Source organism: Hyperolius riggenbachi, chromosome 4 (assembly GCF_040937935.1).
Source record: "Hyperolius riggenbachi isolate aHypRig1 chromosome 4, aHypRig1.pri, whole genome shotgun sequence".
Taxonomy (NCBI): domain Eukaryota; kingdom Metazoa; phylum Chordata; class Amphibia; order Anura; family Hyperoliidae; genus Hyperolius; species Hyperolius riggenbachi.
The window spans coordinates 380,694,472-380,720,551 of NC_090649.1; the positions used below are offsets into that span (position 1 = coordinate 380,694,472).

A 26,080-nucleotide genomic window follows, 5' to 3' on the forward strand; every position below is an offset into this window, starting at 1 on the left:
TCCGCTTTCTATGTGTTTCTATGAAGGTGTTCAAATATAAATCTGTACATTTCCAGTCCAGTCCTGTCAGTTTTGTATCTGTTCCTATGGCTGTGTTCACACATAAAAGGTGTACATTTCCGGCGCAGTCAGGTAAAACTGATGGAAAACAAATGCAAAACTGACAGGATAGGAGTGACTGACAGGAATCTGGAAATGTACAGATTTATATGTGGACAGAGCCTTACAGAGCCCTAAGAAGTATGGTCAGTGCAACACATATGGATCTTCTTTAGAGAAGAGGACATGCCATGGATATTCTGTTAGTGGTTGCATGTATCAAATATTGGGCATGTAATGTACATTTAATTGTCAGGATCTGCTAGTATACAGCAGTCATACATTTGTACCTACAAGCCTCTATTTGGGGACATTATGATGGCATTTGAGGAAGATATTAGGGGAACATTTTGAGTGGTTATTAAGGTGTAATTTTTAATGGCCGTGCCATGACCGACTGGCCAGAAGCAGAGCATATACAATTTAATTTATAACGCGCTCACATGTGCCTTTGAGTACCCACATGTGATCTTCATTTACCTAATTATGGTAATCTGAAAAAATGGCTGCACAAGTGATGGTATGTTTTGGACAAATTGAAGCAAGTAGCTTCCTGTGAAATCAGTCATTTTGTAGTATTCATTTTTTTTTAATTATTATTATTATTCGTTTACATGACTTAGGATGCTTGACTTTTTTCAGTTTGATATGATTGGTGTAACTTGCCTTCTTAAAACAGAAGGCAATCTGCAATAATTCAGCTATAAGTGAACATTTGTGGTTACCCACAATGCACTACTTCTGAATATGCAAATTATCTCTTATCCCCATCTCATCCCTATCTCATACAGCCTTATCAGTCCCTGCAATGTACTGATGAGGACCAAAAGTCCGAAATGTGGGGTTGATATGGCTGTGTAAAATTTAAAGCTATAGGCTTGCTATACACCAGCGGTTCTGGATGCTTGCTTGGCTTACCAAGTGCGAAAAGGGATAATTTGCATATTCAGTAGTAGTGCATTGTGGGTAACCACAAATGTTCACTTATAGCTGAATTATTGCAGATTTCCTTCTGTTTTAAGAAGGCAGATTACACCAAGTTTTGCTTTTTTCAGGAGGGCTTTTTGGTCCCTTTTATCCCCTATACATTCCTAGTAGCAGGGGCGTCTCACCCACCAGGCAAGTATAGGCGGTTGCCTGGGGCGCCATGAGGTGGTGAGGCGCATTCCCCCGCCGCTGCTACTGTGACCATGTTTTTTTTTTTTTTTTATATTATATTACCTCCCGACTCAGTCCCCGCTGCTCGGCACCCTACCATGTGCTCAGCAGTGTCTCCACCTCCACTTCTCCCCAGCCAATAGAGCAATCAATACTGCTCTTCTCTGCCAGGCTCCTTCTTTAAAGCCGTACCCCTTCTTCTCAGTAGCCACACAGGTAAAGTGTTTACCTCATGTGGCCCAGCCTTTAACTCCGCCCCACGCCAGTCAAACCAGGAGCCAGCGGCCAGCCAGCTTATGCCCCAGACAGTCTGACCCCCCACCTGTGTCACTGGCTGCACACAGACACTGGAGCGAGACAGCCAGGGGACAGATGCAGTCACAGAGAGAAGAATGAGATGTGTCCGTGTTGGAGCCCCGCCCCCGCACAAGACAGCAACACAGCCCAGGAGAAGGGAAGTTTCTGCTCCAGAGTAGTGATGGGAATTCCGGCTCTTTTCAGAGAATCGACTCTTCTGAATCGGCTCCCATTAAAGAGCCGGCTCTTACGGCTCTGAATCGGCTCTTCATTAAATATCAGTAAACACCACTCAGAATCGGAGTAAAAGCCCCGCCCCCGTCTCCATGACAATTCCAGACTGCTTCTCTGACTGGGGCAATCCCTCCTGCTACTGCTCTGCTCCGCCCCATACACTTCTACAAGCTGCAAGAGGAGGAATACATCTCCCAACATGCCTCAGCGCCCTTTATTGCAGAGCAAAGCAGAGCTCTGTGGGGCGGCTGAGGCATCAGCTCTTTCAAAACTGAGAACTGGCTCTTGTCGTTCGCAGCAAAGAGCCGGCTCTTAGAGCTGGCTCGTTCGCAAACGACCCATCACTACTCCAGAGATGATAAGCTGCATGCACAGGCAGAAGAGAAGGTATGCAGGCAGGCTGCTAAGAACACTTCCTGTCCTGTGTGCAGACTCCCAGTACTGTTATAACTGCTAGAATGTGCCCTGCTCTTTTGATACTAGAGTTTTCTTTGAAAGCTGGTTAGGCTGTAGGCTGGTAAAGCTGTAAACCTGTGCTTTAGTGCTGTGCTGTCTCTCCCTCTCCCCTCTCTGTTCCTCTGCCCCCTCTTCCATCTTATGCTGTCTCTACCCCTCTCTGTTCCTCTGCACTCTCTTCCATCTTATGCTGTCTCTCCCTCTACCCTCTGTTTCTCTGCACCCTCTTCCATCTTATGCTGTCTATCCCTCCCCCTCTCTATTCCTCTATCCCCCGCTTACATCTCTACTCTTTCCCTCTGCTCGAAATACGTGTATTTTCTGGTGAAACGCTTCCACATTACGATTATTTTCTGACAACGCTGCCCCATTACGATTATTTTCTGGTGAAACGCTGCTGCCCTATGATTAATTTCTGGTGAAATGCTGCTGCAATAAGTGTATTTTCTGGTGAAACGCTGCCACCTTACGAATATTTTCCGGTGAACTGCTGCTGCAATAAGTGTATTTTCTGGTGAAACACTGCTACATTACGATTATTTTCTGGTGAATTACGATTCTGAATTACGATAATTACTATTATTTTCTGATGAAACACTGCCGCATTATGATTATTTTCTGGTGAAACGATGCTGCATTATGATTATTTTCCTGGGGGGGAGGGGCTTGGGGGGGCGCCACAGGTTTTCTCGCCTAGAGTGACAAAATGACTAGAGGCACCCCTGCCTAGTAGTTTGGGTCACTCTGAGCTGCTTGGTTACTCAGTTTGATATGAGAAAGTCTCTTTCTGTTACAATTGTAAAAATACAAGACTGTACTCCTGATGGGATTCAATGTTCTGTTACAACAGAGCAGGAAAATCTAGTCCACAAGAAGACAACCTTCCCTAAACCATATCTATCTTTGCTTTACTGCAAGATCCGTCTAGTCATAGTAATAACTAAAGGCTGTCAAACATACACCAGCACTTGAAGGTAGTGGCCAGTAATAATTGGATTTGCTCTGTCATCTGACTAAATGGGCCCTTAGTGTTTTTAGAGCAAACAGTAAATGATAGGATAAAAAATAAAAATAAAAAAATATTGTACTGTCTCAATTTGCCTTTTAAAATTTTATTGTTTACGCCAAGAAACCGTTGAAAGTTTCTGGTTAAATATTTATAGTATTTGACACTGAGTAGTAGATGTCTACAAATAAATCTAAAAGTTGTAATCTTTCCTTTAATCATAATATGGAATACTAGGATACATTAATCAGAGCAAAAATGACTAGCTCTTAATGTGTAGCCTAATATACATTTCTAATATAAAATTTGAATGTTCTACCTGAAGGGACATATATAGTGTATACAGAGTACCCACTTTTTTCCTTTAGAATCCGGGAAAAAGTGATTGACTCCCGTATAGGCCCCCTCCATAGGATAGATAGGTGTGCCTTTAATATGAAGCACTTATAAATAGCCAGAAATCCCCCCTGTATTAGGCAGCGCCTCATAGCCAGATGTGTCCCCTGTATTAGGCAGCCCCCCCCCCCCCCCCCCCCCATTGCCAGATGTACCATCTGTTTCTGTATTATGCATCCACTGTAGCTAGCTCTGCCCCTTGTATTAAGCATCTTCACCATAGCCATATCTGCCCAATATATATCTGCCCCCTGTATCCCCCTGTTTTAGGCAGCCAGATGCAGTAGATGCTCGCTCTCCTCTGCCCTCATGCTTGTGAGTGGAGCGGAACATGCAGCAGTGGCTTACCTATCAGCGCCTGGGAACCTTGCTTCCTGCATGAAGTATGCAGTCCTGTACAAGTGGCCGGGGGCATTCCTGCGGGCAGGACCTGCTGGCTGGGACACCGACACCTCCTTTTAGACAGCGGTATGTCTCCCCTCAGCATACTTCAGGCAGCAAGGGTCCCTGGCTGCTCCACTCTGCAAGCATGGGGGAGGGAGGGCGAGCAGGCCCTGCTGTCTGGGACTCAGACACAGCCTTTCAAGCTGCAGTGGTAAATCTCCTAGCAGCATATGGCGGGAAGGATGGGGGGGGGATGACACAGCCGCACATGACTTGTGTGTTGGGTGGGGGAGGGGGTTACACAGCCACACGTCTTGTGTATAGGGGGCAAGGGGGTGGGGTTTCAGCACGTTTTTATGCTGGAAATTTGGCTAAAGGTGAGTATATACATTATTGAAAAAAATCAATTTACTGAGTCTTTTTATCCTATTGTAAAGGTTAACAATCCAATGCTATAAATGTCTCTCTTCAGTCAACATCAGACTGTATTTCAATCCTCCCTAATAACTAATAAGAGGTCATAAAAAGTGTCAGAGACACATTCCTGGCAGCAAGTTGTAAGATGTTCTGCTGGTCATCATTACTCTGGATTGGAACTGTATAAACCTATGGAGCAGCCATAGAGGCCAGTGAGACCGCTAAATCTTCATACCTATCGCTTTTCTACTTTCTGGCTAAAACCAATTGTAGTAAATCTTCATACCTACTATTTTTTTAACCCCTAAATGCTAAATAAGAATTTAGTTTCCGGAAGAGTCCTTTTTAGGATTAGTTCCATAGATAAAATTATTTATCTCAACAGTTTATTTTCATGGCAGATTCCCTGTAAAGGACATCAGAGGCGAAAATCAACTAATGAAATAAACTATTGTATCGATCTTCCTTCTCCTAAAATGACGACTTAAGATATTCCACAGTTTTATTTTGTTTAAATAAATTTAAGTTTTAACTGTTTTATTGTTTTTGCTCAATGACACATTCCCAGAGCTAAAATCTATGAAGTATTGACCCTTTTTATCCCTTTCCTGCTCTCAGAAGCCATTTTCTGCTAGGAAAGTGTTTTATAGTTGGAATTTCTTATCAGTCACTTCCTGTCTGAGTTAGGACTGAGTCAGCAACTTACATACCTGATATTTAACTCTTTCAGGCAGAGAAAGGAAAAAGGAACACAGCCTAGTTATTTGTGTGCTAGGCACTGCACATACACATGTCTATCTCATCATGTCACCTCGGGTATCCTTTAAGGTTTAACACACAATAGCATTCTTTGCATAGCTTCCTTTGTAATACTGATATGTAGGTCTAAACCAAATTGCTTGGCATACACTTAAAAATTCCAAATTTTTCTCCCAACTGGTAACACAAACTGTCAGTTAATTTAAGATTTTATTAATTCAAATCATAAACAATACATTTTCATGGTTCTCATAATTCATTAGCATATTTAATTTCCTTCTGTTAAAGGGGAAGTGGCATGTACCAAAAAGCAATTTTGTAGGATTTAGCACATTGTTTTTTAATCTGTTTGCTGAAGCTTTGCAGTGTTCATCAGTGTGTGGAATTCAGAGAGCAGAGTTTCATGTTAGTCTTGACCTCCGCGGTTTTGAGAATTATGGATGAAAACAGAGAATTTATGTCTGATAAAGACCTAGTTTCTCAGATTAATTAAAGCAGAATTGTGGCTATTGTTTAGTTTTCTATTCAAGCAGAGATTCTTACCATCCCAACAACAAATGTTTTTTAACAGCTTTCCTGTGACAAAGCCGAACTCCGCACTGACACCTAAATACCATTTATATGCATTTTCACTTTGCCTGCCCAGACACCATAGACAAGTAAATGGCCTCTTTTCTTCACCACAAATCTACAGTACAGCTTGGTCACCAGTGCACCCCAATTCTGCTGACACATTGTTAATGGGGCATAACACCACTGATGAATGCTTCGGTTCTTTCGTTTCTGTCCATTTTGAAAAACACACACCGTAAAAAGCACATATATGAATGTTTACATGCGGCCTATAGACTTTCATTAACGTTAGCATTTCTGACTAGTGTGTTCCAAGCCTCACAGTTCAACCCTAAAGTCTGATTCCAAAATGCAGGCATTACCTGTGTAAAAGATAAATTGTTGAAGCTAGCTGTTTTTGAGTAAATTGAGTATTGTATTGAGGCAGGGAACACACTTGACTGTTTTCGTGCGTGTTTTCTGCACAGAAAAACTGAGAACTCATGTTAATCAATGGGCCAGTTCACACTTAATGTTGTTTGTGCGCAGAAAAAAAACTGACTCAGCACATGTTGTCAGTTTTCTCTATCAATTACATTAGGTGCTGTGAAAAAAACGTGCGCGTTTTCCTGCTTAGAAACACACTTAGTGTGCAGAAAAAGTACGCAGAAAAATGCGCGCAGAAAACTGAAAGACAAGTGTGTTCCCTGCCTCAGGGATTTCTTTCCCTCTGTAGTTCAGCTTTAAAAGACTTACGAGGCCAAAATCTGCCCCCAAAACGTAAAAAAGTTAACTACCTGCGTGACTTTGTAAGGCACGGAGGACGCCGTCCGCGCCCTCCGTGCCGTTCCGCCTGGACCCCACTGCTCAATAGCCCCCCCGAAAGGCTGCGACCCCACGGTCCGGGTCGGTATCTGCAGCCTGCATAAAGATGGCCGCCGGAGCTGGCCACGGCTGCGCAGTCCGCATAGCCGCTACTGCGGCTGCGCAGCTCTAGGGCCAACCCTCCGATCCAGGCTGCCTGTTACGTGGATCGGGGGGTTGGCCCTAGAGCTGCGCAGTAGCGGCTATGCGGACTGCGCAGCCGTGGCCAGCTCCGGCGGCCATCTTTATGCCGGCTGCAGATAACGATACGGACCGTGGAGTCGCAGCCTTTTGGGGGGCTATTGAGCAGAGGGGACCAGGCGGAACGGCACGGAGGGCGCGGACGGCGTCCTCCGTGCCTTACAAAGTCATGCAGGTAGTTAACTTTTTTTACGTTTTGGGGGCAGATTTTGGCCTCGTAAGTCCTTTAACCTCCCTGGCGTTCTATTAAGATTGCCAGTGCGGCTGCGGGAGGTTGTTTTCTTTTAAATTAAAAAAAAACTATTACATGCAGCCAACTGAAAGTTGGCTGCATGAAAGCCCACTAGAGGGCGCTCCCGATGCGTACTTCTGATCGCCCCCGGCGATCAGAAGTAACAAGGAAGGCCGCAATGAGGGGCCTTCCTTGTTTCGCTTTCCTCGTCGCCATGGCGACGAGCGGAGTGACGTCATGGACTTCAGCCGATGTCCTGACGTCAGCCGCCTCCGATCCAGCCCTTAGCGCTGGCCGGAACTGTTTGTTCCGGCTGCACTGGGCTCGGGCGGCTGGGGGAACCCTCTTTCGCCGCTGCACGCGGCAGATCGCCGCTGCACGCGGCGATCAGGTAGCACACGCGGCTGGCAAAGTGCCGGCTGCGTGTGCACCTTTTTATTTGAATAAAATCGGCCCAGCAGGACCTGAGCGGCACCCTCCGGCGGTAATGGACGAGCTGAGCTCGTCCAGACCGCTAAGGAGGTTAAAGAAAACCTGAACTGAAAATTAAGTCAAAATAAGCATACACAAGTCATACTTGCCTTCCATGTAGTCTACTCCTCAGTGTCTTTCTCCTGTTCCGCGTCCTGTTTGTTCACTGTGATCAAGGGAATGTTCCATCCTCCATTTTGAAAATGGCCATTACCCATAACCGCTTTCTGGTCAGCACACAGTTAAACTGTAACATCGCCCACTTGAGCCATAGGGAAACATGGACATTACCTGGTACATCAGTTTTCCTCTCAGCTATAACTGACAGCAACTGATATATTTCAGATCTGACAAAATATTGTCAGAACTGGAAGGGATCATTGTCAGAAGAAAATAGTGAGCTTCTGAGAGGAACTGATGGCAAGGTAACTATGTAATGTTCATTTGACGTTACCTCATATGTTTATTTTAAATATTTTTACTCAGTACAGGTTCTCGTTAAGTGTTTCCTTAAACCCATCTCCAGGCACTGATTAAAATATACCATCTAATAGCTTAATACCCAGAGTGCTCAAATGTTATGTTTTTGTGTGAAGTGTGTGTTTTCCAGCTGAAAAGCCTATCTTACAATTTTAATAACATGACCAGAAGTAGCTGTTAAAGGTGGCCATACACTTATAGATTTGCAGCAGATTCGACCATCAGATAGATTTGTGTCAGATGCCTGTCAAGTCGAATCTGACAGGAATCTATCTGGCGTGTGCCACACACTAGGAACAGATTTCCAATAGATTTCAGAATGAAATCTATTGGAAATCTTTTGGAAATCTATTGGAAATTGATCTAAATGCATTATTGGACCATTATCAATGCAACTCTATGGGCCATCGGTCTGCTACCAGCAGCAGATTGACCTAGATCTTCCATCCTGTCAGTGTTCTCCCCAGAAATGTTTTCCAGCCAGGTGGCATGTGAGGGGGGAATGCAGGGACAGTGCAACTATGCTTACAGATTAAAAGGAGGATGAGGAGGCAAGGCACACCATGCAATTTTCTGACAGATTTACTGTCAAATCGACAATTTCCAACATGTCCGATCTGATTTCCGATTTTCTGTTCACTTCTATAGGAAATCGTGCAGAAATCAGATTGGACATGTTGGGAATAATCAAACGGACAGTAAATCTGTCAGAAAATTGTATTGTGTGTACCTAGCATCAGGGAGAGATTGTTTCAGATTAAGGTGCTCTGGTCACTTTTTAAGCACACCTGAACTCATAACTTTCTCTATGCTCTAAAAGATACAAAACGGCGTCATAACCTATAAAGAAAAGTATTTCTTTGTTACAGCTGATACAAATCCTGCAATAAATCTGCACTGTTTCTACTTCCTGCTCTCTTAAGCCTCGTACTCATGAGGCACAAATGTTGCCAGTCGCACGGGGAAAAAAAAAAAAAACAGTGACAGCTCGTCGCCAGGTCCCTCTGTGCTGCAGCCGTACACACGGCGCACAGAGGGACACAGATTCGGCGGAAGCTGTCGCTGTCATTTTCAAATGAGCTTATCTGCACTATCTGAAATGGCAGTCATGTGACACAGGAAGAGATCAGATTAGACAGGCTAAACTCTCTAAATACAGGGTGCATTTCTCTGTTTTCCTTCTGTCCTGTGCAAGAGTTCAGCTCCACTAAGTTCATGCAGTGTGATTGTTGAAGGGGGAGGGGAGCACTGCAGGCAGATACAAGCTGAGGCCTGCGGGAGACGGACACAGCAGGAGATGAGTGCACAGGACGCTGCCTTGGAGACAGCCCATCATTGAAAATGTTGTGCATGGCTGTGTCTTCTCTACCCCCAAACAAAGTAAAATAAATAAACATGCAGAGGTCCGAATAGGAATCACTTCTCCTGCTCTACCCCAGCTAGATTAGACATGCAGCTGCCATTTTCATTCTCTGGCATGGTGGTTTGGTGGTTACCTGCAGTCTGGGGGAGGAAGCAGAGAATCAATGAGCCGCTCTGAGGCTGTCCCTAACTTCTGAACCCACGTGGCTCTCATCTCTGTAACTCCTGCAAGTTCTCCAGGGATTTGTGGGCTTGATTGGCTGCCTCTCTCTCTTCATTTTCATAACATAGATCCTACTTCTCATTGGAGGGTGGGAGGGAGAATCAGAGCATGAGTCCCGCCCCTTACAACCCGCCCAGGCAATCCCTGTCTCAACAGAAAGCTTGAGGTGACAGGCAGATGCGCACTCCTGCAGTGTACAGCTTCAGCTTTTGCTATTGTGTGAGAGCTGGCACGGATTTAAAGCAGGCAATGGAGAGCTCCTATTTGCAATTTAATAAGGTTTACAGCACTGGATTTTAGAAGCCAGGCAAGCACATAACAGGCGGGTGGGGTTTCAAATCAGCCGGGCGCCCCGCCCACCTAATTGGCCCTGGGGAGAACACTGCTGTCAGATAGATAAAATCGATCGATGGCTAAAATCGACCAGTGTATGGGCCCCTTTAGAGAGTCTGTTTTTGGCTCCCTGGGTGCAGCTGTTACCTGGACTGCATCATCCTGCACTTCAAAGTGTAAAGCAGAAGGCACAGACAGAATAATCTCTTTATTGCAGTCTATAGTAATGACAGTCTGGGCTGCTGGAAGTGATCAGTGTCTCTGGTCCTGACCAGTTTATGTACTAACCAAGGAGACTCTTCACTGACAAAAACAAGCTCTACAATTAAGTGCCTGCTTAGGATTAGAAAACCATTTGACCCTACAGAGTGCAGCTTTGAGCAGCAGTTAAATTGCCTGCACTTAAAGGGCAACATGTAATATTCAAATATCACCATTCTTCATGATAGTTATTCCTCTATGTTTAGGGTGTGCTAACAAAGTAACGTGATTAAATCTGTTTTGGTAGGATTGATCCAACATGTTAATTCTAACAGAAGTATAGTTTACAAGCCGTACTTATATTGGCTACCTTTCCTGACTCCTGTGCACACATACCATTAGGATCGAACTCTATCCTTAAGCCAGCTTTGCTGGAAATGAGTATTAAACCGATGCATTGCCCTAGAATACTGTTGCTATGGAGATGTAGGATTTTGCACCCCACGATAGAGCAGATACCAGAGAGCAGGGTAAGCACCTGATTTTGCTGTCAGATTTGGTTGACTGGCGTCCTGTGGCATATGGATTTGGGGTTAGGAAAGGAACAATGCATTGGAGGATTTCTGTTTAATGATTCAGCATACCAGATCATTAAATGAGCTTGGAGAGCACCAGTGTTTTCCGAGAATCTTAACTGTGATGGCTGCAAACACCTTCCATAGTTGTTTAATTCAACGTGCATTCATAGCTGTACCTAGAAAACATCTTGTGACCTAAGGTGTTGGCTCCACACAAGAAGATTGCAGTCATTTACCCATACAAAACTATATTTAAAACACAAGAATGTTTTATGTTCAGCTTTAGTCAAATGGGATCATTTAATGAAGCTAAAGGCTGAATATGTTTGAGCAAATTACATTAAAGGACACATTGACTGAGTGGGATATGAGGGCTGCCATATGTTTGTTTCCTTTTAAACAATACCAGTTGCCTGGCATCTTGCTGATCTCTTTGACTAAAGTCTTGAATCGTACAACTGAAACAAGTGTGTGGCTAATCCAGTCCGAAACATTTGATCTGTATGCTTGTTCAGGGCCTTTGGCAAAAAGTATTAGAAACAGAGGCTCAGCAGAACAGCTAGAGAATCTGCATTGTTTAAGTGGAAATAAATCTGTTAACCTCCATATCCCATTCTGTTAGATAATTTTAAAACAGGTTGAACTATCACTTAAAGTGGATCCGAGATGAACTTTTACTCATTGCATAATTGTTCCTTTCCTATTGTTTAGAGGGCATTTCTCAAGCCAAATACTTTTTTGTTTTTGTTTTTTTACAGTAATTCCCTATAAACTAAACAAGCTATGCCCACAGGTTTTCAGAGAGCCAAGGCACCTTCAGACAGTAGCAAGGGCTCATGGGAGCTCAGTCTGGGCAGGAGGAGGGGGAGGTATGACTAGCCAGAGATTTCAGAGGGAGGAGGAGGGGGGAGATTAGGTTTTTTGCTCAAATTGCAGATAAGCCTGCCTCTGTGTAATGTAACAAACATGGCTGCTGTCATTGTATCACAGTAAGCAATAATCATTTTCTATTTAAGCTGTTTGCAGCTAGATTTGCTGTGTAAACTATCTAAACTTTAGATAAGATATATAGACAAGTTACTTGTTATAGTTAGTTTTTGATCTCGGATCCGCTTTAAAGAGACACTGAAGCGGAAAAAAAATTATATCATCATGAATTGGTTGTATAGTAGGGGTAATTACTAGAACATTGGAAGCAAAAAAAAAAAAAAATATTCTCATATTTTTATTTTCAGTTATACAGCTTTTTTTTTTAATATAACATTGCATCGTGCTCTAATATTTGCAGTTTACACATTACTCAGCATTCTAAATGTTTTTACAGAACAGGCAGTGAACTTTTGACCTGTCCTGAACTGTTCTCTGCAAAAGAAAAACACAATACAGCTGAGATAACCTAATCAGAAGTCAGAGCTCTCTGCAACTTTCAAAGTTGTGGAGCTCAATGGCTATTTGCATAGATAACTGGAGTTTCTTAACTCTTCCTGTACTGGAAACAATTATTAGATATAGGTCTCTGCTCCTAATGTTTTATTTCTTAGCTGTACTACACAACCAATTCATTATCATAATTTATTTTTTCGCTTGTGTCTCTTTTAAAATTTTCATTTAAAATTTAAACAATCAATACAATTGTATAAAAAGATTAAAAGCCTTGTGGCTAGCATAGATTTCAGGTATGTTCTCGTTAACGCAAGTCTGTATCTTGTGAAGTATTTTTCTTTTCTCTAACAAGGCATTATATACTAGTGTGTGTGCTTGGATTCTTTCAGAATAACCACCAAGTTGGGATGCACACATTGAGATCTATAGTTAGCTGCACAAACCGCTACAATATGAAAACTAATAGTCTGATATCATGAAATTCCAGTAAATAATTATCCTTGAGGCCCATGTGCTTGCCAGTGTTTAGGAAGGACTGTGAAATGGAGAAATGTTGAGCTTTGCCTAAAATGTGTGAGGAACTCCGCCCTTGAGAACTGGAGTTTGACATCCCTGAGCTAGACCGTCCACTTCAGATTTTTTTTAACCCCTTTGTGACACTTTTTTTGTTTAGTCATAATGTATCGGCGACTTCATGACTTATTCACTGAGCTGCCATGCTAGTGTGCTAAGGGCGCAAGTAAAGGACATATTTATGTACCATGTACTCTCAGGAAGACCTGCATAGGCATCATTCAGCTCAGCTGTTTAACTAAATGGTACATAGGAACCAGCTGCATAGGTATTTGGTATAAATTGGCTGTCTAATGATTCTTAGGGTTTTGCTTTGTACACATGTTAAGGGAGTAGATATGGAGTGTGATTGTCTTACCCCCTGGTGCTCAGCATACACATAAATTGTATTTTCCTAAGCATTAAGGTGAGTATACACCTTTGATGGATATCACCCGTCGAGTATCACAACCTGATCCACTTGGGTGGCATCGCTGTGCCGGGCTGCACACACATCAGCTATCCAGCTGACGTGCTGTATTGCTATGTGGGGGGTACCACTAGTGGCGCAAACAATGGGACTGGCATCGCTAGGGGCGAGTAGATCCACTTGTCGGATCGCTCTCTTGGGTTGGAGGCAGGGGGTCACCGGCTGACGTACACACGCCTGATTATCATCTGACACGGTCGATATTGGGCGCCTTAGCCGACTCAGTTGTGTATATGAGCCTTTAGATCCTCTTTCTACTACAAAAATATTAATCTGATGCTGTTGTGATTTTTCTCACTTTTAACCAGGTTTTCATGCAATTTTTAGACTTGACGTTGTACTTTTCTTGACCATCCAAACTAAAATGCAACGTCAAGTCTAAAAATTGCGCGAAAACCTGGTTAAAAGTGAGAAAAATCACAACAGCATCAGATTAATATTTTTGTAGTGGAAAGAGGATCTAAAGGCTTATATACACAACTGAGTCGGCTAAGGCACCCAATATCGACCGTGTTAGATGATAATCAGGCGTGTGTACGTCAGCTGGCAAACTTTCTACATTCTATTTGACTTTAGTTAAATGCTCAAAGACTGCAGCAAGCTGTGTGTTTGTGAAAAGATTGCATTGCAATTTGAAAACTCTGCACCCTGATTTGCATTATTGCCCTAAAGGTGGCCATACACTGGTCGATGTGCCATTAGATCGACCAGCTGACAGATCCCTATCTGATCGAATCTGATCAGATAGGGATCGTATGGCTGCCTTTACTGCAAACAGATTGTGAATCGATTTCAGCCTGAAACCGATCACAATCTGTTCAGCTGCTCCTGCCGCCTGTCCCCCCCCCCCCCCCCCGTATACATTACCTGAGGCTGGCTCCCGGGCGTCTTCTCCGCACTGCACCGCACCGCTGTTCTTGCTCCATCCCGGCGCTTCCTGTGTTACTCCGTGACCAGGAAGTTCAAATAGAGCGCCCTCTATTTCAACTTCCTGGTCACCGGAGTGACACAGGAAGTATAAGCGTACACTGGGAGATGCGGAAATGCGGTGCAGCGAGGAGAAGAGGACCCCGGAGCCAGCTTCAGGTAATGTATACATGCTCGGATCGGGCCCGAATCGTACGCCGCAAGCGACGCGCTCCTACCGCCGGGCGATCGAGGGTAATTTCCCGCACGGCGCGATCGACGGTCCGATCCGATTTCGGGAGGGAATCGGATCGGCGGGTGCGTTTAGCGCAAGCGATTGGCAGCAGATCCGATCCCAGGATCGGATCTGCTGTCGAAACGGCCGTGAATCGAGCCAGTGTATGGCCTGCTTAATGTCTTTACAATATGAAGAAAGCAGCCGTTCTAATGATCCCATTAAAACACATACCGTGACAACGGACCCTAAGTTTTTCTGTGTTCTTAGGTCCATTACATTGTTCATTCCTTGGGTACACCTTTTCCTATGTGTGGTCTGCATGATGCTGGAAGAGTGTTACATCATGTTATAATTTACAGTCAGGCTGGACAGGCTCTTAAATGTTTCTAAGGGCTCTTTAACACTAGGCAACGCGCGCACGAACCTGATTTCATGCACGTGTTATGGCCTACGGCGTGACATCGGGAAGTTGCGGTTCAACACTTATCGGCGGCACTAGTTCTAATTTACCCGACGGGAAACAGCTTGCTGCTGACACCATAACACTCTGGAACACTTTGTCCGATGTCCAATGTGCAAGGTAAACTAAAAGTCAATAGACTTTCATGCTACCCCGCTTATCGCTTACTAGGAGCGATCCATCAAAACTCAAGGATCAGCTCCTAGTGTGAAAGAGCCCTTAGCTGACCTCTGCTGTTGTATGGGGGAGGGGTCAGGGTTGCCTCAACCACTAGAATTTAAATCTCTAGAAAAGAATTTAAAACTCTATAACATAAAAAAAACTCCTCTGTGGGATACTTACCTTGGGAGGGGTAAGCCTCAAAGACCCAGTGAGGCTTCCCCCTCCCCTGTAGCTTCAGGGAATCCATCGCTGGCTCCCCCAACAAGCTTGACAAGGCTTGATCTATTTACCTCCGGGATCCAGTGCAGGCGCAGTAGTGGCTCTTCATTTGTGCTAAACGGAAATAGCCGAGCCCGATCATATCCGCTCTACTACACAGGTGCAAAAGGAATCGCACCTGCGCAGTAGAGCGGATCAATCGGGTTTGGCTATTTCTGCCTTAACCTGAATAAAGACCGACTATTGCACCTGTGCAGGATCGCGGTAGGCAAATATTTACCTTGCCGCCATTCGGGGGTTTCAAAGCAAAGCGATGGAGGACGATGGGGGGAGCCTCCTTAGGATCCAGAGGCTTCCCCATCCCAAGGTAAGTACACCCCAGGGGCCCTTTTTTTCCTTACAGATTTTTTGTTATGTTTGCATATCAGGCCTGTCTCACCATGCAATTCACAAAAGAACTTCAGTAAAAAAAGATTTCAAGATTCCACTTCTGTCTTCTTTACCTAGTTTTATTTTTAATGTTCTTGCTATTACAAAGCAAAACATTGTGACATAAACTTGATCCTTCATTACTGACAGAAGAAATAAAATATTTAAAGTGAACCTTGCATTATAATTTTAAGACGCTCATGTCCTAAATGCCGGAGCTGCCATTGTGTGGTGTTCCCTGTGTATTAGATTCTGAAGGTGCCATATTTGATTATCCTCAGACTTCATACAGAGCACTTGCTTTACTGTGGCATGTCTTCTTTGCACAAAGTCTACCAAATATGGGAAGAGGGAGAGACACAACGTTTTAACAAACTTTACATTGATGTTATACTTAATCCTGTTTTTTCTATAACAATTTATGCTTGGCATTCCAAGTTTAAAACAATAGCACAGAGTGTGAAACAGGCTATTACGCACCAAGATATTACATATGGTATGTACTGCTCCCCACCCCCTTTCTTCAAAGTCAAGAACTTTCTTAAAGGTTGGGTAGTGCTCCCAATTTTTCCACTCCCCTAAGCCCTTATAAATCACACATGTGAAATTGGAAGATTTATATATAAGACAAGAGTAGTGATAGACTCTGGTTTGGCCATGCAAAATAATTCTTTAACTCATAAATAAGCTTAAAGTGAACCTGTGTCCAGCTGTTTATGTAGGGAGACTAGCGTATTGGGGTCCTTTCTCACTATGTCCTTTGTGTCACAACAGACCGTATTATCGCATCACAATGCAGATGCAATGATGCAGTGTTCACAGCGTTGTGTGTTTTTACTGTAATGAGGCATACTTTCATTGTACCATGTGCCTTACTGTATGGTCTTCCCACACCTTCAATGCACAATGCGACTTTTCAGATATGTTGCGATGCAGTTGAAGAACAATCACATTGCCTTGTAATCTTCATGGTGTGATAGGAGCCAGTCATAAATTGTGCCCTTCCCCTTTCTTCCTCACTAGGCTAATTCCATTGGTGTGCTATCACTAGACCAGAGCCCCACTAGTCTCCCCAACGACATCTGATTAGAGATGGTGACTATTGGCCATTAGGATAAGTTTAGTGAAGGAGGGAGGGAGTGGGCAGAATTTATAACGGAGGCCTGAGCTTTACTCACAAAAGCAGTTAGACACAAGTTCACTGTAGGTTTTCAGCTGTACAGCTAATGGCATTGCTTGAGGACATTCTAAACATATTTCAAGATATGTTGGGATGTGTTGCATAAAAGCATCTCCATAGTTATCAGTTTTGCAGCATTTTTTAAGTATTTATCATTTGCTCAATGAAGGGACATGCACCTGCTGTGTTAAGCAATTGGTTTGCTTTTTCTAATGCCTGGTACACACTATGCAATTTCCAGACTGATCAAATCAATAATTTCCGACAGGTTCAATCTGATTTCTGAACAATTTTCTGATCGATTTTTGTGTAGAAGTGATAGGAAAATCGATCAGAAAAATGATCTGATGTTAAATTGCATGGCGTGTACCAGGCATTAGATGTAGATCCCAGCCATTCGGTTGTTCTTTAAGATGGTCATCTCTGGAGCTGTTTACCAATCATATGTTTATCTTATCTCACTGATGTATTGCGATGGCATGAGACCAATTAATGGCTACAGCCGGCATTATGAAGGTGGTTTTGTAGCTTTTAGAACTTTTAAAGGAGAACATTTTTACGTGGTATAGATTACAACTGTTGCTCCTATTGAATGCTCTGGCCAATGATACTTCACAAAGTTCTCCTCCGTACGATGTGACCCTTTTTGAAACAAAGTGCTATAATGGGACAAAATCAAAATTGTGGAGCAGGAGAAAAGTGACCGAATTTCCTTATGTGATGTATGTGTGGTTGTTAGTTTTGTAAACCTTATTCCGAGCAAACCTTGGAAACCTGTTGTTCACCTCAACCCCTGACTGATACAGCTAACAAACATTATCTGTATGGGATAACCTTTGTTTTGGATAATACTTTTTACACTGGAGCAGGCTATGTTGCTTTTATACTTGTCGTGGTTCATCAAAATGTATTTTATTAATACTGTTTTGTTCATTTGACTTGATGAATGAGCAATGTTTAAATATCCATTCGAATTTAGAGTATTATTGCTTGATGCAAAGTTGAAATTTGGGCACTTAGTGTTCATTTTAATGCTTCTACTGTAATTTGGTCAGACATTTACAAATCTGTTTTTGGTTATAAAAGTCACTTGGTAAGATGAGAAGAGACCTGTGGGCATGTGATTTTATTCTTAGATATATAACATTGACTTAAACCTGAGTTCTCTATAGATTTTAATAACTTTTTTCTGTTCTGCTGTTTGCCTCCTTTTACTTCTTCAGTTCGTGTTTGTATGCCATCAATGTAAATATTTTAGGGCTACAATACTTTAGTGTTCTCATCTTTATTTGGATTTTAATTCTTTTTTCACTAACTTGGCTAATTTTTTTTTTTTTACACAATGTGAACATTTCTTGTTTTATATAAAATTAGGGAGCTTTGCAATTCTCACCTTATCTACTAACTTAAATGATTCCATAAAAACAACCTGAAGTCTGACACCTGGTCTGGCATTGACCAGAGTCATAGTAGTAAATACATGGCTTTTCTTATATTCTTGATGCACATTGTACTGGAGTGTTGTTCAGATATAAACAAAGTAATGAAAAGGTCTAAACTTCATCACATAGTCATATACAGGTTAACAAGAGCTAGCTTCTTATAGATGGGAAGAGCACCAGCTTCACTAAACACGAGTATGATAGAATAATATTGGATTAGTCACTGTGTGTAAGTAATGTTGTAGAATATATAGCAGACAATATGGCAAACACATGGAGATGGGCACACGTGTGCTTACATCACACACATTCAGGATAATAATTTGTTTTGCCTAAAAGGCACATCTCTTAGCATCTTAAATGTAAAGATGACTTGCCCAGCCACCTAGCCAAGTCCCATGTTAGTGAAACTGGTGCTATCCAGAACCATCTGCCTGACATCAGACCACAGTTCATTAGTGCAAGAGCTATTTGTGGTACCAGTACACCGAACATAACTTTCATATGGAGTATATAACTTGACTAGCTACCACTATGTATACATTAATGCAGCTGTACTCATTCTTTTGCCTCAGTAGCAGAAATAATTCTCTGGCATTATCCATGCTACAAACCCAATTTTAAACCTTTCCCATGGCTAGTTTTCCAAAAGCACCATCCATTTTAGTTATCAGCATAAACCATTCATCAAGCACAACACCTATAGACCTATACACCCCCCTGTACACTGCTACTCTTCCTCACAAATGCATGAATGGCTTTCATAAAACATTTTATTGTAGAATGACTTGTAATTCAGAGGAAGGGGAGTGGGGTTTTAAGGTGGCAAGTTTTGTAAAGTGCTTTATAAAATAAGTTTGGGCAAGTATGTATTGAGACATGGTGTAATCCATCCATGAATGTAACTGTGTGGAAGCATATAATAGAAGAATCCTACATGGAATAGAAGAGGAGTAATAATGCCTTTCTTTTCCTTCTTCCCATTGTCGTGGTTAAATGGGTGAAATGCCATAAAATGTATACAGCTTAGAAATATTGTTTCCTGTATTTGGGAAATTATGGCAGTGTCAGAGTACTTATGGGCCTTATTAAAGCCAGTGCACAGTGGCACCTCTGCACATGAGTCAGTCCTGCTCATGCTGGTCTTGAAACTCCTATCTGCATTGACAAATGCGCTTCATTGCCCATGGTCCACCTAGGCACTTAGCACTGGAATGTATTGGATAGTCTGAGGAGCCCTCACGCCGTATCTTCACATGCCCTGCCATTTATATAATGCCTCAGGTGTCTCCCCCACTGGTTAAGCACCCTGCTTTTAAGAAGACTGTCAGAGGGTGGTGTAGATGTACACAAATACAATGACGAACAGGTTCAGTACAGTTCCTATAATCCCAAGCATGGCTAAAATGGATTCCTCTTTCTCTTCTTTTTCCTCTTGCTTCTTCACTTCTGCTGCCGCTGCTGTAATAGCAGATGTGACCATGTTTCCCAGAAAAGTCTTCAGCAATCCTCCAAAGACTGTCTAGAGGAGAAGGGTTGCAAGGAAAAATGTTTTACTTTAAAAAAATAATAATTTTGTCCAGTTTTGCAGTAAAAACTATATGCTATTCCAATCATATTTATGTTCAAAGTTATACATGTAGAATTTGAAAAGCCTTTTATAAAAGTAATCTAGAAATCTATTTATTACAACATGAGAATAGCTTTCCTTCATCATTGTTTCCTAAACCTGAAACCTGTTGGGTAAGAGATAAAGGAACAGCAGGGTAACAATAGTATGTTATTAAACTGATACTAAGAGGGGCAAGTCATCTTTTCACACTGGTTACATGTAAGCAGCATGGTGCATTTTGTAATGTATCTTCATATCCCTTGTAGTGGACGTGGCTATTGACATACTGATAAATTGAGTACTCTGTAATCCATTTGTACACTCTGAGTTGAATTGCTAATTAACCCTCTTCAGTGCTGGAGAAGGCTGGCTGTGCTAGGTTGGTGACCCTTCAGAACTGAAAACTGCCATTGTTTCCCATCTTCTAATCACTCGTTGTGCCACTCACTGATAGTATGGCACAACAGTTTAATTAGAATTCATTAACCAAATACTGCCGGTTTAGAGAAGATAGTGTGGTCATGAGTTGTGAATAGGTGAATTCAGCTGTGCATAATCCATTTATTTTTATTTGCCTACATTATGCATGCGTTTCTGGTGCATACAAATTTAATACGGTTATATGACCTCTTCCTTGTCTGCTCCATAGCTGTCAGTGTTTTGAAAATGACAATATCAGGGCAGCAATGGTTATTTTTCAATGGTTGCAGCTCATTTAATGAATGCATGTTTACTTTCACATGACAGCATCCATGTTCATTTCTGCTTCGCGCATTGTGTCTATGGCCATTGTTGGCATTGAAGTCTCCATTTTCGTACAGGCTCTTCAGTGGGCTGACTTAAAATCTAATAAGTGATTGATACCATGAAGCTGTATGCTATATGTTGCCTGTGCCCCAGCTGTACCCATAACATGGGCAGTGTCCATTGCTTCCTTTGTGATGAATAATTAAAACTGGCAAGTGCTAATAAAGAATCCTAGTGGGATGTGTAGGTTGTGTACAGTTCTTTTGTCTACATTTCTAGGGGTACTGTAGTTCAGTGTGTTCTAAAATGGTGCTGATGTGTTTGCTTGTTTCTTCCTTTGTCAGTTAGTGTGAGATTTTGTTTGTTCCAAGCATGCATTCATTTAAAATAGTTTTATTATTATTATGAATGAGAATTGCTTCTTACCCTACTCTGCATCAGGAGCACAGTGACATCAGGCATGCTTCTGTGTCCTCAACACAATAGGAAGGCAAGCTTTTATCTTCCAGCAGAGCTGTAGCACATATGTATGCATGTACTATCCCTTTCCTCTTCCCCTTAATAACGAATGGCATGGAGCAACAAAATTCACAGATGCTCAGTCTATCATTAATCCAATGAATCTCGGCGATGTGAAAAAGATGCTAGTCTTAATATTGATCCACAGCGTGAGAACAGATTTCCAAGACGCTCGTCCTTAGTTCAGATCCACGTTGTGTATTTTACCCCCTCCGTCCAGCACACAGCAGCTCCTACAGTTAGAGATTTTTTTTTCTTTATTTCACGGTTTGTTTTTTTTATTCTCATTGACCTGACAAAATGTCATTCCTGGATTCTCCCTTACGAGACTGTAAGTCATCCATTCTTCCTGTGTTTTCTGTTCCTAGTAACATGGCTTTCCCTTCAGCAGCACTTGCCACTGAGCTCCATTAAAGCGTATGCTGGATATTTGCGTAATCTTAGCTATGTATGGAGTTCCCAATACAAAGCACGCTTCACACCTAAGCAGGCATCACTGGCAGATAATTCCAAGGCGTCATCGTGAACATGGCACAATTCAGCAGCCAGCCCCAGCAGAGGAGCAGAGTGGTCACGCTCTGGATTGCAATACAGTAGCGAGCTGTGACATTGACTAAACAAGCACCTGGCACTTGCAGAATAAAGGAGCTACAAGCTGCCCTCCCAGACAGTGAGTTGCATAACAATGCGCAGCAGCCCCATTGTCAGGCCAGGCACATTTGAAATCTGCAAGCATTCCAGAGAGGAGTGTGTGCATGCAGTAGGGGAGGGGAGTGAGAGAGTTAACCCCAGTCCTGGAAGCTCTGAGGGAAAGCTGCGTGACAAATGGTGACATTAGGGCACTGGAGCTGAAAAGCCGCCTCTACCTTTTTTGTTTTTCCATGCTTTGTTACGACAGGCATATTGTTTTAAGGAAGCCACTGCCTCTTTATAGTCACTCCTCACAAGCTCACCACCCAAATCAGATGGGTCATGGTGCGTGCGTCATCAAGCTGTAACCAATGCTGATGACTGGAGGGTAATGTCCCTAGAGCATCTGTTTATGGAAAGCAATTATTTGAACTAACCTTCTGAAAATTAGAAAGTGTGCGTGTACGTGTGCATTTATGCATCCATGCATGTTCTCATCCTATATTTTTTTTTTTTTCACACTTTTTTTTTTATTATTTTTATTTTTTTTTTATTATTTCACTTTAATGAATGTTAGCTTTGCAGTATCATAAAACATCCTGTGTGTGCAAATCTATTTTTAGGTTTAGGGACTTAGAAGTGTCCAAGGATAAGGAATCTACAGCCGTGCTGCCAATCTACCATGAAAAGGTCACATAAAGATGCTGACTTACATCTCGCTCACAATGGCTTTATTTCACACATGGGAATGTCTCTTTATACTCGTACAGTTGAACAGTGCTACAGATTGTCATATCATCAGAAAAACAGGTTAATAATACATCCACATGGAGCTTCCATTCTCGTAGATGTGCAACATAGCCTCGCATCAGATCACCATCTTTGGTTTCTATGTTCATAAAATTCCACTTATCCAAATCTTTAGCATACATGTTAGAGGTTAACTGGGATAATCTGTAAGCGCATGTACACCTACTTTCTGTAAATTTTTGTGAAAGTAAACATATTTCAAGAGAAATATGTTTATAATTTGGGAGACACAGGCAAGGGCTCTTTGTAATTTGGGAGACACAGGCAAGGGCTCTACCATTTGTTTTTAGCGCCTGTTTCCACTACATCCGAATTCGTATCATGAATTGAATTTTCACATCAAAACTGAAACCAATGGATGTCAATTGAGTTGTTTCTATTGAATGCTAATTTTCGTTAGCGATGCTAAAAAAATAATGGATTGCATGCTGCAGATTTCTGCATCCCACCTCCGTTTCCCATGTAATGATTGTTAGATGCATAGGAAAATTTGCATAGTAACACAGATTCCCATAGAGCGATAACTGTATGCAAAATATGTCCTACTGTAAATAGACCCTATTTGTACATTTTTGCATGATATCATTACTGATCAGGAATTTTTACAATTAGGAATGATTTAGAACAAGTTTGTGATTTGTACTAATTTATTCACGTTCGGGCAATACACCCGAGGAAGGACAAGTGTCTGTAACACGTAGTGTGAATATCTATTTTGCCACATAAAATGCGAAGTTTGAAACTTCCTCATTAATAAGGAACTGTAGTGTTCACTGAATTGATAAATGCGTGTTTTTTTTCTTTATTTGCATCAACTGCATTTTAAAGAAGCTCTTCACACAACCTTTTATTTGATGTCACAGGAAGTAGTAGCATTTCTTCCTCCTTACCACAACCACTGTATCAGTGCTCTGGAACCTATTGTAAATATAGCAGTTCTGGAACTGGTTGATAGAGGCCTTTGAAATTTGATATTCCCCAGTAGACTTCCATAAAGGAAACTGAGCTGCTGTGGGGCACATGGTGACACAAAGGAATCGATCCACCTGGGGGATCACTTGCAGGTTGGGGGCTACTGGACACATGCCGAATTATCAGGCGAGGCGGACGATATCTGGGGCCTGAGACGACTTTAATCAAGCATGTGTATGCAGCCTTAGTTACTAAAGAGTGCATCATTGTAAACACCACGTGACCTTCAACAACATATGTGACAATGGTTAACCCAACCTGTGATTTTAAAAGACCAGCACTGGTTAGAGAAGTCAATTATCAAAAGGACCCTATGGTGGAGAAATCTGGCCTGCCTTTGAGCTAAGCTCTCTATGTACCCTTAGCACTAAGTGTTGCTTCTCTGATAACCCCACCCTCTGGTGTCTTATTCAAGTCTCCTATTGCCACTGCGCCACATGCAAGTTACCAGCTGATCCAATTGTAACGTATACACTCCCAATACTTGTGGTAATTTTAACTTCCCTGGCATGTTAAACTATTCAACTTGAGTTTTTTGAAAGGTGGCTTTAGATCGGTGGTGTCCGCAGGCCATTAGCGGCCCTCTAAGCCTATTCCAGTGGCCACAATTTTCTTTACGGTATATGGCATGCAGCCCAACGGCTGCCTGATGTAGCTCGGCAGCTTCCCGTGACGTAGCTCTGCTCCCTTTTCACTTCCCCTGTGTGCAGGCATTTTTACAGTAAACCGTTCTGCACCCACAGGCCCCAACAACAGATGTGCTTTAGGTCCCATTTACACTGTGCAGTGCTATCAATTATGATGCAAATTGGGTCTGATGCAATTCAAGGTGAGAAGCGGCTTGCACATGCAAACTACTTATCTGGCCACCGTATGAGGATTGCCGACAATATCCCAGGCAAAGGGGGGGTGAGGTTTTGCGCTGTGGTGCTGTCCAGCACCATGGCACTGCTGCCTTGCTTCCCCAGGAGATGCATGTTTGTGTGTGTTTGTATAATATATGCAATGCAACCTTGGTTTGCAAGCATAATTTATTCCGGAAACATGCTTGTAATCCAAAGCACTCAGATATCAGAGGCGCCAAAAGGATAAAAGGAAGCTAATTGAGCTTAAAAACCAAATTCTTGGTAAATAAAGGAGGTAGTGGTGGACTTACCTCCTCCAAGTAGACACACAACGACTGTAGTAAAGACCAGGGCTGTGGAGTTGGAGTTGGAATCAGAGCCATTTTGGGTACCCGGAGTTGGAGTCTGAGTCTGTGATTTCATAAACTGAGGAGTCGGATGATTGTGTACAAAATCCACAGCCCTGGTAAGTATTAGACTAAGGAGTCGAGGAGTTGGAGCCATTTTGGGTACCTGGAGTCGGAGTTGGAGTCTGAGTCCGTGGTTTCATAAAGTGGAGTCTGAAGATTTTTGTAGCGACTCCACAGCCCTGGTAAAGACAGTCAATATATTTTATTTATGAACTCCAAATATGCAACGCGTTTCGCAGGTTTGATACCGCTTCATCAGGCAATAACAACGGAGCAATAGCATATGTGGTCAGTAGAAGAGCCAGGCACCTCTTGATGAAAAATGTCATATGTATCATATAGGAGACACACAGTTATATTTGAGAAGTGAACTGAAGTTTATTGGGTTTACAGAAAGTGTGCAATAATTATTTAAATAAAATTAGGCAGGTGCAAAAATGTGGGCACTGTTGTCATTTTATTGATTACAAAACCTTTAGAACTGATTATTGGAACTCAAATTGGCTTGGTAAGCTCAGTGACCCCTGATCTACGTACACAGGTGAATCCAATTATGCGAGAGTATTTAAGGGGGTCATTGAAAGTTTCCCTCTTTTAATTTTCTCTGAAGAGTAGCAGCATGGGGGTCTCAAAACAACTCTCAAATGACCTGAAGATAAAGATTGTTCACCATAATGGTTTAGGAGAAGGATACAGAAAGCTGTCTCAGAGATTTCAGCTGTCTGTTTCCACAGATAGGAACGTATTGAGGAAATGGAAGTTAAAGGACTTACGAGCCCAAACAGCTAAAAAAAGATAAGTACCTTATTCAGTTTTAAATGCACGGAGGACGCCGTCCGCGCCCTCCGTGCAGTTCCGCCGGGTCCCCGCAGTCTGATCGCCCCCCCCCCCCCCCCCCCCCCCCCCGTGCCGCTCCCGACCCCACGGACGGGGTCGGGCTCCCCTTCCTCTCCTAAGATGGCCGCCGGAGCCGGCCGCGGCTGCGCAGTCCGCATACGCGTTAGTGCGGCTGCGCAGCTCTAGGGCCCTCCCCCGATCCACGCACAGTAGCGTGGATCGAGGGGGGAGGCTCTAGAGCTGCGCAGCCGCACTAACGCGTATGCGGACTGCGCAGCCGCGGCCGGCTCCGGCGGCCATCTTAGGAGAGGAAGGGGAGCCCGACCCCGTCCGTGGGGTCGGGAGCGGCACGGGGGCGATCAGACTGCGGGGACCCGGCGGAACTGCACGGAGGGCGCGGACGGCGTCCTCCGTGCATTTAAAACTGAATAAGGTACTTATCTTTTTTTAAGCTTTTTGGGCTCGTAAGTCTTTTAAGGCTCGAAAGTGGCAGACCAAGAAAAATCTCAGATAGACAGAAGCGACAAATGGTGA

General features: G+C 42.9%; 1 protein-coding gene and 1 long non-coding RNA gene across 7 annotated transcripts in view; one reads left to right on the forward strand and one right to left on the reverse strand.

The window, feature by feature from the left end:
* The window catches only part of BIRC6 (baculoviral IAP repeat containing 6), a 342,965-nt gene that overhangs the window by 251,818 nt on the left and 65,067 nt on the right, over nt 1–26,080 (forward strand). The window lies entirely within an intron of this gene.
* On the reverse strand, nt 15,602–21,900 carry LOC137504104 (uncharacterized). The gene is made up of 2 exons (XR_011019419.1): nt 20,950–21,900; nt 15,602–19,686 (listed from the first exon to the last, which is right to left on the reverse strand). It is a non-coding gene; the product is annotated as an uncharacterized lncRNA (long non-coding RNA).